General features: G+C 38.2%; 2 protein-coding genes across 2 annotated transcripts in view; both read right to left on the reverse strand.

The window, feature by feature from the left end:
• LOC139127769 (26S proteasome non-ATPase regulatory subunit 10-like) overlaps positions 1-19943 on the reverse strand; it is a 534262-nt gene that overhangs the window by 94639 nt on the left and 419680 nt on the right. The gene's annotated exons all lie outside the window — the stretch shown is intronic.
• The window catches only part of LOC139127764 (uncharacterized), a 67804-nt gene that overhangs the window by 14559 nt on the left and 33302 nt on the right, over positions 1-19943 (reverse strand). The gene's annotated exons all lie outside the window — the stretch shown is intronic.

Here is a 19943-nt window from a genome sequence, read left to right on the forward strand (position 1 = left end):
GTTTGTAATATTCTTATGGTGGAAGTGACACAAGTACCGGGCGATCTGTTACATTGAGATATCTAGGTACTCTAATGATCAACAGTGAACAGTGGCAACGCAAAAATGTAGACTGTGGTCAACTTGATAACACTTTACCAATGTCTGAGAGGTCACAGTACGGACATATTTGTGTTGAGTTGTGATGTACTGACATATTATAAACCTACCTTGAAGTCTCCCGGTCGAAGACATTATTTAAGTAGAACGGTCTAAAATATCAACTTCAATTGTCCCCTTGACCGATATTTGTAGTGTCAAATTGATATAACTATGCGGTTCTCCCTTACATGAAGTGAATTGTCGGCCTTGTAGTAAGCTTACACTCGTAACTGTTTATATTGAATTTGAACAAGCTGTTTAGAAACTATTTGTCAAGACTACGAAAATGAAATATATTTCATCTATTTCGCGACCCTATCTTCAAGGGCCTGGAGCATGCAATTTTCTTCTGAAGTAGTGTTGTACGATTATTAAGACCAAACCCTGTAAACTTCAAACAGCAGCTGGCTGGCTGTTGATATTAAATGACTTGTGGTTTAGATCTATGGACATTGGTGCACCACCAAGTTTCTTTCCGAAATTACAGTATTTCTCTAACGTGTGTTATCTTCATGTAAAAAAGGGAAAAGAAAGTCTTAAAGCGTAAATGCTTTTCATGAATAAATATGCAAATGTTAATCTGTCTATGGCTAATGGAGGTAGAAGCGAAGTAAGCACATACGCTCATTTCACACTGTTTACAGGCCTATAATTGCTGCATAGCAATCACAGAGATGTACATAGTGTACGTTGGAGCCAAGTCTTTGCAAGGGTAAGCCTGGTGTAATTTTACAACCGATTGAAATTGTATCAGTCAGATTTCATAGAGAATATCAATTAATTATTGACAAAAATGAAATATACATATAGCATAGGGTATTAGTGTAAATAGGAGGCGAGAGCAGAAGTCTTTGGTGGACGACAGTTCACACACAAGTCATGCCGATCGCCGACGTCCTAACAATAAAGTTGCTGTTGAATTGACGGTTGCGTCACACGCAGTAAGCAATTGCTTTTGACACGATTCACGAACTCACTCTAAGCTGAAATGCAACCGTTAATTGTAAATGTTACTTCGTGATTTTATCATATAGAGCTTTCTTACTAGGCTAAACATGAGCGTAGTGCTTTTGAAAATCGATTGGGCTTACTGATTTTCGATTTTTCTTCGAAAACAGATATGAAATATGATGGTTATATGATGACTGCAAAGATAAAACATACGACACTGTATGATAACTTGAAGCCTTTGCATATTTTCCATCTCTAGTATGTTCATGGAAAATCAAAACTATTTGCTCAGTTGAAGAAATATGAAATCGCACAGGACAGTAATCTTACTTCTGCCGCGGCTAAGGTCGAAATATTTACTAATGACATTATTTCTGCCGTGATTAAGTTTACTAATGACATGAACTTTTATTGCAAGTATCAATAGCTTATCTCTCTTGTTGTTGTTGTTATTTTGTTTACTTACTTCATATTATCTGTTTCCAAAATGTACAATGTTATATTTATTTGATTGTTGTCTCCATACTTTTATTTTTTATTGCTTGTTGGTCTGTTTTATCTGTACAATACATATTGTGCCCTAGCTCTTGTGCTGTGAATTTCCTCAGCAACCTTTGACCTTGTTCTTTGTTTTGAAGATGCATCATTCCTACAGTCTAACAGATGGCAATCCTGTATGGTTTTCAGGATGCATCACAGATGGTAATCCTGTCTGGATTTGTATCACCCTGTGCATTTACAGCGCCCCCCACTCTTGAATTCCCACCCTTCCGAATGTCATCAGTTGACTTCATTCTGTACGTCTGTGTAATAATTTGCTGTACACTGACAGTTGTATTACGTCTAAATATTCCAATTTGAAGGCATAAAATTCCTCACTGTAAGCGTGATTCAGTGCATTGCGTTCCATTACATTTTATAAGTTGATTTATTTATATTAAAAGGCATCTTACCTCACATTGCTATGCCAAAATTTCAACAGTTGCCGTCACAAGACCGATACTCAACAAACTCAGGGCAATAATTGATTTTACCGTTATGTGTACAAAATTTGTCATTGGACTTCTCGCTCTCTCTCTCTCCTCTCTCTCTCTCTCTCTCTCTCTCTCTCTCTCTCTCTCTCTCTCTCTCTCTCTCTCTCTCTCTCTCTCTCTATATATATATATGAGTAAGACTGACAATTTGTATTGCAGTAAACCCTTTATCGCACATTCATTCTTTGGTCATGATCGTTTTCCTCGCGACATTCCGAAATTAGCGACAAATAAACAGTTGGTCTTTCTTTCTCCTTGCAGTACTCATGGAAAGTTGGTTACTTAGGAATGATATGTTAACCATATCGGTTGTTGATATTACTCCGCTGTTTGGTCACTCCACTTCAGGGTGGGTTGTGGTACACTTTCACGAACTGTTAAAACATTAAAGGGGAAGTTCACCAAGGATGATTTTTACATATGTGCTAGCTTTGTGGTCACTTACCCCGGAAAAGTTATTTTCGCCATTTATAACTTGCACGATTTTTACAAAAACCGATAGAAATAGTACAGGAAGTTGCCCATGTAATTTGAATCATGGGAAAAAGCGCCAAGCTTGGAGCTTGCATAATGTGATATGGAAGGCACCATTTTCCCATGGGTATGGCATTGTCCACTCACCCATGCTTAAACCAGGCTGTGCGTATTTACATAACTTTTGTTTATACTGAGTATCCTTGCATAAACGGTGAATCACTTATAATAAACTGTCCACTGTCAGATTTTGTGTTGCTGTTTACTACTGTATTACTGTGAGTGGAGAATGTTGGGGCCATACCCATCCGAAGATGGTCCCTTCATATCACGTGATGCAAGCTCCAAGCTTGGGGCTTTTTCCCATGATTCAAATTACATGGGCAACTTCCAGTACTTTTTTTATCATTTTCGTAGAAAATCGGGCGAGTTATAAATGGTGAAAATAGCTTTTCTGGGGTAAATGACCACAGAGCTCCACATATGTAAAAATCATCCTTGGTGAACTTTCCCTTTAACACTACACATGTTTAGTGATATTTACGACGTACAATGGTAGATGTCATAGGAAGGCTGGAGTTTGTAAAATTATCAGTGTTTTTTTCCGGATTGTGAAAAATATCTTCAGCCATTCACGAAAAGTTTATGAAGATAAACAGCAAAAATCGCGTAATTAAATGTTTACCTTGCGCTATCACAAAAAAGTGCTGGATCGAGTGGCTGCGCAGCGCACGAAAGCGAACAGCTTAATGGCATCTATGAATGCAGCTTGGACATATTAGCTGTACCAGTCGATTTTTAGTCCCCACGGACGAAGATATCTCAGACATGCCCTGGTCAATTTCTTTAAAACTTTGCACAAGGATAGTACCCTACCCCATAGAGATGCACGTCGATTTGTTTCACAGTGCGATCGAATTACGCCGTGTTAGAGGACTTTTTAATTTACAACTCCATAGACTCCCATGTATAAGGCAGCTCTCCATAGACTCCCATGTATAAGGCATTCTACAAGAGGATGCAGTGACACAGTTTTTAGTTCCCCAAGAAGTCTAAGGGGCTTATAGATTGGGTCATGTCCGTCCGTTCGTCCATCTGTTCGTCCATCCGTTCACGCAGATATCTCAGATATTTTGACAAAATGTCACATGACCTTTGTGACCTTTGACCTCAAACATACATATTTATCCATAACTCAGCAACCACAAGTGCTACACCCTCCATATTTGGTACCAAGGAAGCCCTTATGACGCCACATACTGTACCTCATTAATTATGCACATTTTTAATTCTGAGCAAGCCAATAGAGCTGGATGTGTGATTTTTAGTATAAAGGAATAACTATAGGATAGAAAATTTTTGATCAAATGCCATTTGATCTGTATGACCTTTTACCTAAAATATACATTTATGTCAATAAATAAGTAACCACAAGTGCTATGTCCTTTATATTTAGTAGGATCGGCGACCTTATGACACCACACGCTTTACCTCATTAATTATGCACATATCTAATTCTGGGCAAGCGAATAGAGCTAGAGGTCTGGTTTTTGGCATATAGGGATTAATTAGCAATACAATTTTTTGTTTCAAAATGTCGCATGACCTCGATGATTTTTGACCTTGATTATACATATATATGCAGACCCAGTAACCACAAGTTCTATACCCTCCAATTTTGATAGGATATTAGACCTTAAGATGTCACATCTTGTACCTCATTTATTATGACATATGTATTTCTTGGCTGGCCAATACAGCTAGAGGTCTGATCTTTTTTCCCGATTTAGAACCATAGCTTAGACATTCCTCATGTGTTTCAAATTGGGAACAACGACATAGACCTATGTACCCATAGATCTCAATATATACACTCCAGTGATACTTCTTAATGACCACATTTCCCAGCCCAATCAAGACTAATACTCCCCTATTACAAGTGGGGACTATGTCATTGTCAATGACCTACTCTCCAAGAATTGTGCATGCTTCTAGACGTTCGAATTCCAGATGCCGAATTTGCCATGTCAAAAAGGACGCTGTAGCCGGATTAGAGAAAACTTGAAGTGGGTACAGCATTGTAACTCATTTTGCAACATGATAAAAAGCCTGTGTTGGTACCAGATTGTCTCATCAGGAAATTTAACCACCAGATTACAATTTCAATGGAAAACACAAGGCTATCACATCTCCATAGTCCTCTTACAGACTAGAACAAAGGCGATCCCAGGGATCGCGAACAGTGCTTTAAAACACTTCAAACTTATGTATATCGTCAGCTTTGACGTTTGACATTCTGAGTAGCTTTTGCTTTGTGTCCGAAAGTTACACGGAATACGATTATGACCTCCTGAATAATTAATAATTTAGAAAATGCGATGTAGTAGAGTTATCTTAACTTTATTACTGACTACGATGTAGTGGTGATATGTTAGAAACATCATGTCAATCTCGTTCACTCTACGTGTGCGCGAATCCACATACCTACTCATCAATGCGTCAAAATCTTGCTGAGATGACTTTATGTTACACACTCAATAACTTCAACCAAGTCAATGTCAGCTTCTGACCTTAACAACTAATGTAACTGAGGTGAGCACACGATATTCCGCTGTCATAGAAAGGTCAATCTGCAGGAGGCTTACCCCGGCAAAGTATTAAACAAACATTGACACAGTCTAAAATTAGCAGAGCCGGTATTTACTTAGTCATACATGTGCCGACAGTAAGCCCTTTGATAACCTCAACGCAAGCCATAAAATACATTGGCTGTTAAAAGCGGACATTGTTCCAATTGTGATATTATAATCAAAATTGGCAACGACACAACGTTGAGCCAATACGCAGAACTGTTTATGACTTTATTTGAATGGACCATGTCAGAAGCACTTAAACATTTTCAAACACTGGGAGTCGACGAAGTCGATTAGACTGAAAAAAAGCAAATGCTTTAATCGTGGATTCATCACATCTTTCACGTGTTGAAGATCGTAAATGGGTGCTTCTGGAGTAAAGATGCAATTGGATTTCTAGGTGTAAAGTTCGGCCGAAATGTGTGTTTGGTGACTTCCTCGTATATCCAGTAGCTGGGCCTTTACAAATGATATATAAAGTGTTTGTTGCTTTGATGATACTATTATTAGGAATGCATAATGTCGCCATGGTCTAACACTGGAAAAGATAATAAAAAAAAATTAGGAAAACATGTAAAACTCAATGTCAAATTTGATCACGGAAATGCCCTCTTGTCAGTCAGAAAAAAGTCTGACAAGGCACTGCTTTGTAACCAAACGTACATGTACTCAGGACTAGAATATCTATATGTCAAATATCACCCGACTGCTTAAAGTTTTCTATAAATTTACATCTACGTTCTCAGATATTCAGATGGAAAATCATACCAAAGGACGGGATGCAAACGCTTTTGGCGACTGCTCTCCCGCTACGACTCGGATAAAAAGAACGAATTCCCACAACTTACAATTCTCCAACTCATCGCAAAATCTCTCCAAACCAGGAATAGACTGACACATGCTCCATCCTTGAAACCTCTCGACACATGATAGAGATTCACTCAATATAGTCCGTGGGCTAGAGGGGGTCTACGTGCACCCCCCCCCCCCACAGGATAAGGAAACCTGTATTTTCAGAACCCTTGGGATCCCTAGAATACGAAATGGAATTTTAACAGAAAAAATATAGGGACGCAATAGCTGTTATGGTCATGTTTTAAAGGGTACCGCAAAATCACGATTTTCCAAGCCAAATGCATTTTCGTCAAATCTGTCTTCTTGTAAGTCATGTGCTCAGCTCATTTTTTAACATAATCTCACTTGTTGGTATCATTAGAAAGGGAATTTATTTCATTTTAAGATGACATATTGCATTATGCAATATCTGCTACAGTTTTTGTCAAATATAACCAAAACTTACCCCTTACCCCAAAATTTAACATTACAAATTACAGAAAATCTCAAATTCTACCCATTTTTTAGCTAGGCATAATAAAAAATGCAATGCTTTGTCTGAAATCTGTTTTATTTGTACAGGGACATGTCAGAAATATGAAATAGACTTTTAACAGAAAAAATATTGGGAATCTACAGCTGTAACAGTCATATTTTGAAGGGTACCGCAAAATAATAGTGTTGCAGATTTGCATGCATTTTTGTTAAAACTGTCTTCCTATAAGTTATCTGCTGAGCTTGTTCTTGAATATAACCTGGCTTGTTAGGTATCATTAGAAAGATAATTTACTAATCTTTAGAATAACATATTGTAACATGCAATATCTTCTATAGTTTTCATTATATGTACCCAAACTTACCCAATACCCCAAAGTTTACATTTCATTTTAGCTACTTCAGTCGTAGCTAAAACCAAATTCTACCATTTTTTAGCTTGACACAAAAAATCTGGCCGTTTTTACTATTAATCTATTTTATTTGGTACAGGGACATGTCAGAATTATGAAATAGACTTTTAACAGAAAAAATATTAGGACTACATCTGTAACAGTCATATTTTGAAGGGTACCGCATAGTGTAGCAGATTTGTATGCATTTTTGTTAAATTTGTCTTCTTATAAGTTATCTGCTGAGCTTGTTTTTGAATATAACCTGGCTTGTTAGGTATCATTAGAAAGATAATTTACAAATCTTTAGAATGACATATTGTAACATGCAATATCTTCTATAGTTTTCATGATATATAACCAAAAGTTACCCCATACCCCAAAGTTTACATTGAAAATTTCAGTCATAGCTAAAACTAAATTCTACCATTTTTTTACCTAGACATATAAAATCTGGCCGTTTTTGCTATTAAATCTATTTTATTTGGTACAGAGACATGTCAGAATTATGAAATAGACTTTTAACAGAAAAAATATTGGGACTCTACAGCTGTAACAGTCATATTTTGAAGGGTCTCGCAAAATCACAGTATTGCCAACTCGCTTGCTTTATTGTAAATCTGTCTTCTTAAAAATCATCTGCTGAGCTTTATTTTTGACATAACCTGGCTTGTTAGGTATCAATAGAAAGGTAATTAACTAGTCTTTAAAATGACATATTGTAATATGCAATGTCTTGTTTAGGTTTCATGAAATAGGACCAAAGCTTACCCCATACCCAAGGTTTACACAGCACATTACTGCAAATCTGAAACTCTACCATGTTTTACAATTTATTAACTTTATATACCAAAGGCAATGCTTGTATCCAATCTATGAAATATGTGTTTTTGTTAAAAAGTATGTTACAAATAAGAAATTAACTTTTAACAGAACATAATATGATTTTGTAGCCTTTTGGATCAAATTTGGAAGGGTACCCAGGTATCAGGGCAAATTTGCCGAAACACTTACATTTGCAATATATGGGTTTCCCCTCCAAAAATGATCCAAATGGCTACTAAATTGTATCATCTAAAAGTTAAAAGTTAATTTTATACTTGTGACATACTTTTGTAACAAATAAATCAGATTTTAAACAAGAATAATTGCCTTTTGTATTATGTGCAGCAAAAATGGTAGAATTTAAGATACGCTGTGATTTGCGATTTGAACTTTTTGGGTATGGGGTAAAGTTTGACCATATTCCAGGAAAACTATGTATGACATTCTATATTACAATATGTCATCTTAAAGAAGAATAAATTTCCCTACTAATGATACCTCACAAGCCAGGTTGTGTCACAAAATAAGTTCAGCAGATGACTTACAAGAAGAAGAATTTAACAAAAAAGGTGCCAATTTGCGGTACTGTGATTTTGCATTTCCCTTCACAATATGGCTGTTACAACTATACAGTCCAAATATTTTTTTCTGTTAAAAGTTTATTTCACATTTCTGACATGACCCAGTACCATATACAACAGATTTAATACCGAAACAGAGCTATTTTTATCATGTCTAGCTAAAAATTCACGGAATTTGATCACGTTATCTATGACAGTACTTTCAATATAAACCTTGGGGTATGGGGTACATTTTGGTCATATTCCATGAAAACTATACAAGATATTACCTGTTACAATATGTCATTGTAAAGACTATTTAATTACCTTTTCAATGATACTAAACAAACCCGGTTATAATCAATAACAAGCTCATTAGACGACTTATAAGGTGACAGATTTTACAAAAACGCATGCGAATCAGGAATAATGAGATTTTGCTGTACCCTTCAAAATCTGACTGTTACAACTACAGAATTCCAATATTTTTTCTGTTAAAAGTCTATTTTATATTTTTGACATGACCCATTACCGAATGAAATAGATTTCATACAAATAAATTCCGGAATTTATATGTCTAGGTAAAGAAAATGGTAGAATTTGATTTTAGCTATGACTGCAATTTTCAATGTAAATTTTGGGGTATTGGGTAAGTTTTGGTCATATTTCATGAAAACTATAGAAGATATTGCATGTTACGATATGTCATTCTAAAGATTAGTGAATTATCTTTCTAATGATACCTAACAAGTCAGATTATATTCAACAACAAGCTCAGCAGATAACTTATAAGAAGACAAATTTAACAAAAATGCATACAAATCTGCTACACTATGATTTTGCGGTACCCTTGAAAATATGACTGTTACAGATGTAGATTCCCAATATTTTTTCTGTTAAAAGTCTATTTCATAATTCTGACATATCCCTGTACCAAATAAAATAGATTTGATAGCAAAAACGGCCAGATTTTTTGTGTCAAGCTAAAAAAATGGTAGAATTTGATTTTAGCTATGACTGAAATTTTCAATGTAAACTTTGGGGTATGGGGTAAGTTTTGGTCATATTTCATAAAAATCTGTACAAGATATTGCATGTTACAATATGTCATTCTAAAAGATTGGCAAATTATATTTCCAATGATACCTAACAAACTAGGTTATATTCAACAACAAGCTCAGCAGATAATTTATAAAAAGACAGATTTAACAAAAATGCATGCAAATCTACAACACTGATATTTTGCAGTACCCTTCAAAATATGACCGATACAGCTGTAGAGTCCTAATATTTTTTTCTGTTAAAAGTCTCTTTCATATTTCTCACATGTCCCTGTACCAAATAAAATAGATTTAATAGCAAAAACGGCCAGAGTTTTTGTTTCTAGCTAAAAAATTGGTAGAATTTGGTTTTAGCTATGACTGAAATTTTCAATGTAAACTTTGGGGTAAGGGGTAAGTTTTGGTTATATATCATGAAAACTATAGAAGATATTGCATGTTACAATATATCATTTTAAAGATGAGTAAATTATCTTTCTAATGATACCTAACAAGCCAGGTTATATTCAAAACTAAGCTCAGCAGATAACTTATAAGAAGACATTTAACAAAAATGCATGCAAATCTGCTACACTGTGATTTTGCGGTACCCTTCAAAATATGACTGTTACAGCTGTACATTCCAATATTTTTTCTGTTAAAGTCTATTTCATATTTCTCACATGTCCCTGTACCAAATAAAACAGATTTAATAGCAAAAACGGCCAGATTTTTTGTGTCAAGCTAACAAAATGGTAGAATTTAGTTTTAGCTACGACTGAAATTTTCAATGTAAACTTTGGGGTATGGGGTAAGTTGGGGTTACATATCATGAAAACTATAGAAGATATTGCATGTTACAATATGTCATTCTAAAGATGAGTAAATTATCTTTCTAATAATGCCTTACAAGCCAGGTTATATTCAACAACAAGCTCAGCAGATAACTTATAGCAAGACAGTTTTAACAAAAATGTATGCAAATCTGCAACACTATTATTTTGCGGTACCCTCAAAATATGACTGTTACAGCTGTAGATTCCAAATATTTTTTCTGTTAAAAGTCTATTTCATATTTCTGACATGTCCCTGTATCAAATAAAACAGATTTCAGACAAAGCATTGGATTTTTTTAATATGCCTAGCTAAAAAATTGGTAGAATTTGAGATTTTCTGTAATTTGTAATGTTAAATTTGGGTTAAGGGGTAAGTTTTGGTTATATTTGACAAAAACTGTAGACGATATTGCATAATGCAATATGTCATCTTAAAGAAAAATAAATTCCCTTGCTAATGATACCAAACAAGTGAGGTTATGTCAAAAAATGAGATCAGCACATGACTTACAAGAAGACAGGTTTGACGAAAATGCATTTGGCTTGGAAAATCGTGATTTTGCGGTACCCTTCAAAACATGACCATAACAGCTATTGCGTCCCTATATTTTTTCTGTTAAAATTCCATTTCGTATTCTAGGGATCCCAAGGGTTCTGAAAAATACAGGTTTGTTATCCTGTGGGGGGGGGGGGTGCACGTAGACCCCCTCTAGCCCACGGACTAATACCTGTCCGCAAGGCATTTCCTGCCTCTAGAAAAGCAAGTTTATATGACTGACTTGTGTTAAATCGTTCACCCTTCCATATCGCGGTCACCGAGACAAGTCGCCCCAGCGCCCTCAGTACTGGGCACCACCAGCGTATGAAGTTCTAATCAGCCGTCAAAATGTACTTCAAAAAGCAATGCCATTTGAAAAAAAAGCAGCAAAGGTCATCATTGAAATCACCATGGAGACAAGATGACTTCATGTTCTTTATTACCTTCAAATATTATGTATTGTCATCGGGATATGACGCTAGGTTTCAGTCACAAAAATGCAAGGCAATTGCCCCGATAGAGCAGAATTTCGGCCAAAAAGACAGGTTTTTTTGTTTGTTTGTTTTTTCGTTGCAGTCCAGATCCTAACCTCAGAGTCCCCAGTTATCTCCATGGACCGTTGCGGGGCTGTGCTGGAGGCCGTATAACGCCGGGAACACACAGACCTGTACGCAGGGCTAACCCTAAACCAGCGCCATAAGTAGGTCTAAGTGGTATTGCTTGGTTACCAACGGACACATGTGAAACAGTTTATAACTAATCATATAATGCATGCTTTGTCAAACGAATACAAGTTGACTCAGCCGGCAATGCGCATACAGGGTCTGGCTAGTCACTTCGCATATAGGTGATTAGCACAGCGACTACCCAGGCGACTGTGGTGGCGTATACCGACGCGACTGCAGGGTTGCTAGAAGTAAGACATATTTGACAAATGAGCTAGGCCAGTGCTACCGAACAGCTGTTACTTGCATTGACAAAGTTCAGTTCTACTCTGACAAGTATTGCCCAAGCTTGTAAATATATGTATGTCGAAGCAAATGTTTTGGCAGGGCAGTGCACATATTTATGACAAAGGTAAAAGCTGAGTGGTACAACCGTTTTTCAAACGCCCGTTACTTGTAAAGTAGTTTTTACAGGTCAGCAAACTGTTATCGCCATCACGTATTCTATCACCCTTCATCCGGTCTATAAAGACAAAAAGGTCAGAGTAAACAAACGAGCTAGACGATGATTAATTTAACAGCGCAAAGGGATACAAACAAAACTTATCAGTACTTGTCACAAGTTGGAGATTTATATGGCGACACATTGATGCTTAAAACTGTTTCAGCGAAAACGCCCCGCTCCTTCAGATAAGGCTGGCACATACTGGTTGTGTGTTCCACTTACAACTGAGAAACAAAAACACGGTGACCGTATTTTACCACTATATCAAAGAGAGTAGGCGAGCGTCATTTTTTGCTCACGTGTGAACACGTGAGCATATGTCGCAGCGATGTCTGTCTGTCTGTGTGTCTGTCTGTCTGTTGGTCCATTTTCTCAAAAACGGCTGAACGTATTTCAGTCAAATTTGGTAGACATCTTCAGAATTCAAATGGCTAGAACTGAAAAGGTTTTGGTGGGCGTGGCTTGGATATTAATGAAGTTATGAAAGTTTTAATTTTTCTGTTACGCCGCGTATGACAAGTGAAAACAATCGACTGTTTGAGGGCGCTGTGAAATGTGCTTGTCCAGGTTGGCTACAGCTGGATAGCCCTGCGTACGATGCTGTGTGTTCCGCTACAGCTAATAGCCCCGCTCACCACAGCCCTGCAAAGACCCGTACGTAGAGTTGGTGACTTCAAATCCATTTTTGGACTTGACGTAAAAAGCCAAATTACTGCCGAAATTCAGCGTTCTTGGGCCCAAGTCGTATCCCTGCCTACCTCAGCTACTCGATCGCTTCCAAAAATGCCAGTCTTTTATTCTTTTTTTCGTAAATAACCGTCGATGTCGGCAACTCTCTCGCTAGCCCTGCGTACGTACGCACTGTACGCTGTGCATTTCCTGTGTGCGTTCCTAACACACAGCGTACACTGCGTACGTACGCAGGGCTAGCGAGAGAGTTGCCGACATCGACGGTTATTTACGAAAAAAAATAAAAGACTGGCATTTTTGGAAGCGATCGAGTAGCTGAGGTAGGCAGGATACGACTTGGGCGCCAAGAACGCTGAATTTCGGCAGTAATTTGGCTTTTTACGTCAAGTCCAAAAATGGATTTGAAGTCACCAACTCTACGTACGGGTCTTTGCAGGGCTGTGGTGAGCGGGGCTATTAGCTGTAGCGGAACACACAGCATCGTACGCAGGGCTAACAGCTGGATAGCTCTGGTTTCAACCACGGTCCCTCCGTGTTTAACCTCGTATTGAACATTAAAAATATGATATTTTATTACTCATTCAACTCACTATTCAAGATAAAATATCGTTTAGCAAATTAGCTTTATCCTTGGTAATTGATTGTTTCCCTCGCTGCTCGATCGCCAGAAATGAGTACATACGTTCTCTACCTTGCCTCATGGCATGGAAGTGCTGATGAATAATAACTTTGGGTCAAAGGTATTGAAGTGTCCAATCAGGTTCGTGCACAGAGTCCAAGGTCATGACCTACTTCATGTACTTCTGCACTGTTTTGATTTTGCTTCGCCAAGAAACGTGTTCGTCATTGTCCATAGAAGTATGTTTGCTCTCCTTTGAGGTTGTTTGTGAAACAAATTCCGGGATAGGCCTTGGAATGTATACGATCGGCATCGCGGCAGTGCATGTAGCTAGCCTACGAGTATGACGAGAGTGTCCGGCTTTGGCTACGCCGCCGCCCACCTCCGGTAGGCGGCGTAGCCAAAGCCGGACACTGTCGCCATACTCGTAGGGCTATGCATGTAGCGTACCATGCTTGTGTAACTGCCGAGCTCAACGTGCATTCACGGTTGATACTCGTGTACAATCATGATGTGTTCAATTCTGATGAAGATTCATAAGTCTTACTTTGGCAGTCTTTTTTCCGTACGATAATCCCGACAATACGTGTTACTGTTAGACGAGGTGGCCATTTTATGATAAGTTTCAATACTGCACAGCTACATAGCGTCACTATCGTGTGATCGAGGTACAGCGTTGTTGAACGGGATACAGAAACTCTGCAGAGGGAGAAACGATCGTTGACATGAACAGTCAATGTACTTCAGCACGTAGTCCGCAGATAGCGGATCGAGAAAATAAACGTGTCCCAGTAAATAACGGAATATTTATGTACATTAACTCGATATTAATCAAATTTCCAGCTCATCGCAAAAAAAATGTATTGCAAAGATTAATTTGTCACTGACAAATACTGCACTGTATGGAAACAGTCTGTAGAATTGTTCAACTTCAAGTGGTATTACCCGAGACAAACACTTGTGTTGTCAATTTTGATTTCATTTCATAAACTCATACTTCATCGAGTATCGTGTATTTCAGCCTTTGTGAAGCCATTTTATTGATATTTTCAATTTTTGTCTTGGCTTTGTTGTGGAACATGTTGAATCGTCTCCGTGGACATGTAGGCAAAAGTGTGACGGGGTCGAAGTGACTTGGGTACCTGGGGCCGACCAAAACCAGTGTGAATTACTGGGGTCAAAGCGGACAGCGGCCGGGATGACGTGTTCCCCAAGCGAGCTACCTTCTAAGTCAGAAGTCTGTTCATCGCAAAAAACGTCAACTTTTAAAACCCGTCATTTATTTACTGATGTTATTCTCAGCATCACAAACATATACGCCTCTGCTATGTATCACAGCAAATAGTTATATTTGAGCGCCCCGTAAATGGGATCCTCGTTTTTTTGCGAACCCGGAAGTGTGTCTTGCTCAATGCATTTCCTACCCATAGCGAGGGAAACTGCCCGCGTTCCCATGCTCCCATGCACCCTTTTTCAATGCCAGTGCAACGCCATCTGTGCAAAATTTGTGGTGGTATGCTCCCGTGTGATGGAAAACCTCTCTTATTCTAACAATGACGTAGTTGACTTTGGACTTCGATTTCGTAAATGTGATGTCCATGCAGTGAGTTTGGGTTGGCGCGCTTATAATGCAATCTTCGCCCGCCTGCGGTCCGATATCCCGCATTTATTAGCGATATTTATCTGTTTGACTTGACCAAAGTTGGCAAATTTTGCTATGTACATTAAAGATACTATGATACAAGATTATTGAAAGTCATTTGACATTTTTTTCAGCCAATTCCCAATATGCATATTTAATGAACCTTCCAAATTAGGGATATATACTGGCATTTACTTGATAAAATTTGGCGAAACATGCTGTGTACATTGATCATTATACCAGGTTATAACAGTATTGAAAGTCATTTTGCATTTTCATGTCAGCTAATTCATAATTTGCATAAATAGCTAACAAGCTTTCACGGTTTGGCATATAGAGCTTGAAGGACTTGACCAAAGGTAATTACACATGCTATATTGTGATACAATGACAGTACTCAAAGAAATTAATTATTTTTATTTCAGCTAATTACATATTTGAATACTTAATGACCTTTAGAATTGATCTGTGGTGAAATTCATTGTGTTGATCATAACACTTTAAATGTAGCAAAGCATGTAGCAAAGGTTCAAACTTGCACATAAATGCATATATAATGAAACACGTGAGCATTTCAGTTCATATCTGGTTACTGGTTGTCATGTTAATGTTCATATCACGATTGTATGTGAAATTCCTAACCAAGCAACATAGATCGTGAAACCAAGCCAAATTACAACACGACGCACAGGCAGACTGGAAATGAATAGTCCTAAAAATGATATAATTTTCATAATTATCAAAAATAATAAATCGTAATCAAGAAACATTGATATCACTTAAACCGAGTCATTATTTCATCGCTGTAGGTGTATAAATTGTGTATGGCATGCTATGGGCAGCCGGCCGGGGCGTCCAGTATACAATGATTCCCCTTGTATATACTCGATAGTATACTGGACGCCCCGGCCGGCCGCACATGTCATACACAACTCATACACCTACAGTGATTTTATCGACTATTGCTCCACAGGAAGGAAGCTCAACCCGGATGAAATACTAACTCTGTTTTAGTGATATCAATGTTTCATAATTACGAATTATTATTTTTAATACTAATGAAAATGATATCATGTTTTAGACTTTTCATTTCCAGTTTGCCTGTGCACGACGTTGCGCGTTGTCAGTCGCTGTCATCAGTATTTTCTTGTAAGCAGAGTAATATACTGTACACATCCCTGCTAAACTTGTTTAAAGTATCCACATATCTACGTGACAAGTTGCGTAGAATAGGTGCGTGATTTTACAAGTTGTACACCCTATTAGTGGTGGACTTATAGTCAAAACAATTAATGTAGTGTCTCATTCAATTATATAGGTTTAGTCTCCAATTGAAATACTCGATTTTTATTTCATTTCCTGGACTCAGAGACATGATAAATAAGGTTTTTTTTACATTTATTTCAGACATAGCTGTTGTTCGAGTATGCAGACATATGGGACCGTGTAACCCAAATCCATTGTGAGGTCAATTTAAATTTATGTTTTACCTTAAAATGTCACACTCAGGCTATGATCTCAGTGCAGATACCTGTCCTACTCTTGCCATGCTGTCCGAGTAAAAAAGACTATTGTCAAAGATTGGATGTCCTTCTGCACACAATATTTAGTTATTATAATATCGGGTAAATACAATGAAAATTGCACATTGACAAGGCATGATCTACCCCGTATAGCCTTACTTATTTTGGTTCAAACGATATTCTGCCGTAGGTTACTGTGATGTAGGCAACTCAAGATGACTGCTCGCTTTGATTGCCAACTAAAGTGAGAAAATTTCTGATTAAGACAGTTTTAATAACAACACCATAAATCATCAGGTTGTCAAGGATTCTAAAGTCTGATCACTAAGATTGGTTCATTGACTTTAGTAATTTATTCGACATTGATATGATTTCTTGCCCTCTGAAGTTTGGATTACGAGGGAAACATTTAAAATCTGATATGATTCAAAAAGAAAACGCTATATGGTATTCGGGCGTAAAGGAAAGGACAAGAAACAGCAAATAACCGGATATTAGACTCTCACTACACCCATTGTTCGGCAAAAAAGGGAGCGTTCGATTTGCACGATCATGATTATGATTTATGTGACATCATTTTCGAAATCGAGGTTGTAAGCAAAACTGGTTATCTTGATCACGTGTTCAGTTGACTTGGCTGCCCTCAGTGTTTGCGCATTTCTACAGAGCTGCAGCATACGTAGCGATGCCTACAAGCTAGTTTATCGGTAAACGTTTCCATTAAATCTTCGCGTAGAATAGTTTATTGTACCTACTACATACACTCCTATACGGTAGTGCGCCTAGCTAGCCTGCAATGTGTTATGAAGAATTAAACAAATATCTTTTCTGATTTCGTTGTAAATCAGGGTATTTAATTTTTAATAACAGAGGCGATTAAAGGGACATTATTTTTATTTTTTGACTTTTTTTTTCATTTTTTCGATGACTGAAATCCCCGGTCAAATCAATGGGAGACCTAAATTGTGACTATGGACGGCTTCAAGGATATGTAAAACCACCTTCTTGCTCTTTACGGCAAGGTTCAATGTTGGTAAGGGCGTCCGCGCGATTTGAACCAACCGCCATGATTGAAACCCTGCACATGACCAATATTACTACGCATACGTCAACCATCAAAGTACAGCTGGAACGTGAAAGGCCTGTGACCTACACACTAACTTCAGCACAACGGATATCGAGGAGCACACGGCGCATAAACAAATGCACGTATCACAAACTACTGTCAACAAGTCATCGTTGATGACACAGTCCCCACTTTTTAATGGGTACTTTGATTACATGTCCTCAGAGAGGATAGAGTCCTCTTCATTAATTAGGTCTGTGATAAAAATACTTTGTTACAGATAGCGCTCAATGGCCAAGAATGACCTACATACAAGAAAGACCTACATATGTATGACATAGGTTAATGTCCTTGTACCAACTTTGAATAAAATCGGTTGAGATATGCCTGGGTATTATGGCTCTGTACATGAAAAAATCGTAACAAAATGGCCGCACATAACAAATTGACATGCATATGTATGACAGTAGTCAATCTCCTTGTACCAACTTTGAATAAATTCGCTTGATACATGTCTGAGTATTATGGCTCTGTACATGAAAACATCGTAATAAAATGGCTGCCTAGCGGCCATATTGGATCGTATCACAAAACAAATAGAGGTACATATGTATGACATAGGTCAATGTCCTTGTACCAACTTGGAATAAAATCGGTTGAGATATGCCTGAGTTTTGGCTCTATACATGAAAAAATTGTAATAAAATGGCCGCCTGGCGGCCATATTGGATCGTATCACAAAACAAATCGACATGCATATCTATGACATTGATCAATGTCCTTTTACCAACTTTGAATAAAATTGGTTGAAAACATGTCTGAGTTATGGCTCTGTACATGAAAAAATTGTAATAAAATGGCCACCTGGCGGCCATATTGGATCGTATCACAAAACAAATTTACATGCATATCTATGACATTGGTCAATGTCCTTGTACCAACTTGGAATAAAATCGGTTGAAAACATGTCTGAGTTATGGCTCTGTACATGAAAAAATCGTAATAAAATGGCCGCCAGGCGGCCATATTAGATCCGATCACAAAACAAATAAACTTGCATATCTATGATATTGGTCAATGTCCTTGTACCAACTTTGAATAAAATTGGTTGAAACATGTCTGAGTTATGGCTCTGTACATGAAAAAATTGTAATAAAATGGCCGCCTGGCGGCCATATTGGATCGTATCACAAAACAAATCGACATGCATATCTATGACACTGGTCAATGTCCTTGTACCAACTTTGAATAAAATCAGTTGAAACATGTCTGAGTTATGGCTCTGTACATGAAAATATCGTAATAAAATGGCCGCCTGGCGGCCATATTGGATCGTATCACAAAACAAATCGACGTGCATCTGTATGACATATGAAGTAATCCTTGTACCAAGTTTGAATGAAATCGCTCCTTGCATCTCTGAGATATCTGCGTGAACGGACGGACGCACGGACGGACGCACACACGCACGCACGGACATGACCAAACCTATAAGTCCCCCCGGACGGTGTCCGTGGGGACTAACAAAATAAAAGAAACTAAGCAGGGCATTTGCTTGTAAGTTTGATTTTAGTATCGATGACAGGGACTGTGAAACAAATAAAACGCAATTGGGTCAACGGTAAAACTAAAACAATGTCAGATTGCTGTGGTGATAGTGAAACAGGTACAGAGTAATGCATTTCCTGTGCATTTGATCGTTAGCAAATCTTCGTCAACTTTTAAGATTTTTAGGGCATTTTCTTGCCATTACGTTGGTTCGTTTTACAAACACGACATGATCACTTGTTGAACCAGGAAACATCACACTCGGACTGAACACTGCACGGCGTGTAGCATCGGTGACATAGTGACACCTCGCCGGGCGAGTACTGTCATCACAGTCGCTAGAGAGCTATTCAACTCTGGGACTGTTCGCCCCATAGACGAGGGGGTATCTCTCGCTTCTGTACACTCGTCCATGGGGCGAATAGTCCCAGAGCTGAATAGCTCTCGAGCGACTGTGATGTCATTGATACTGCTCGCGATTGGAGTCACCTCTCGACACAAAGATCTGTTTGAATGTTGTTATTCTCTGTGCATCGTGTAATATTTTGTATCAGTTGAATCGCATTTCGAACCAAAAGTGGGTACATCGCGATGACAGTTGCCTAGACCCGATCACTTACTGCCTCCGTGCCTCCGACCCACTCCAGCGACTCCCAAAAGTGGGCTTTACGTACGAAGAGCAGCGTAGCACATCGTGTACCTAAAGCCCTGCGTACGGCCTCCACGCCGTGTAACGCCGGGAACACATAGACCTGTACGCAGGGCTAACCGTAGCTGCAGTACAGTAGCTCGAGGTTTGCCTGGGTATTTGGGTCGGACGTCAAAACCGTCTGACCCAAATACCCAGGCAAAACCTCGAGCTACTGTACTGCAGCTAGGCTAACCGTGTACCCAGGCGAGGTGGGTGTGCTTGAAAAACGAAACTCAATGCA

The sequence above is a fragment of the Ptychodera flava genome, unplaced genomic scaffold, assembly GCF_041260155.1.
Source record: "Ptychodera flava strain L36383 unplaced genomic scaffold, AS_Pfla_20210202 Scaffold_36__1_contigs__length_1797346_pilon, whole genome shotgun sequence".
NCBI classification, from domain to species: domain Eukaryota; kingdom Metazoa; phylum Hemichordata; class Enteropneusta; family Ptychoderidae; genus Ptychodera; species Ptychodera flava.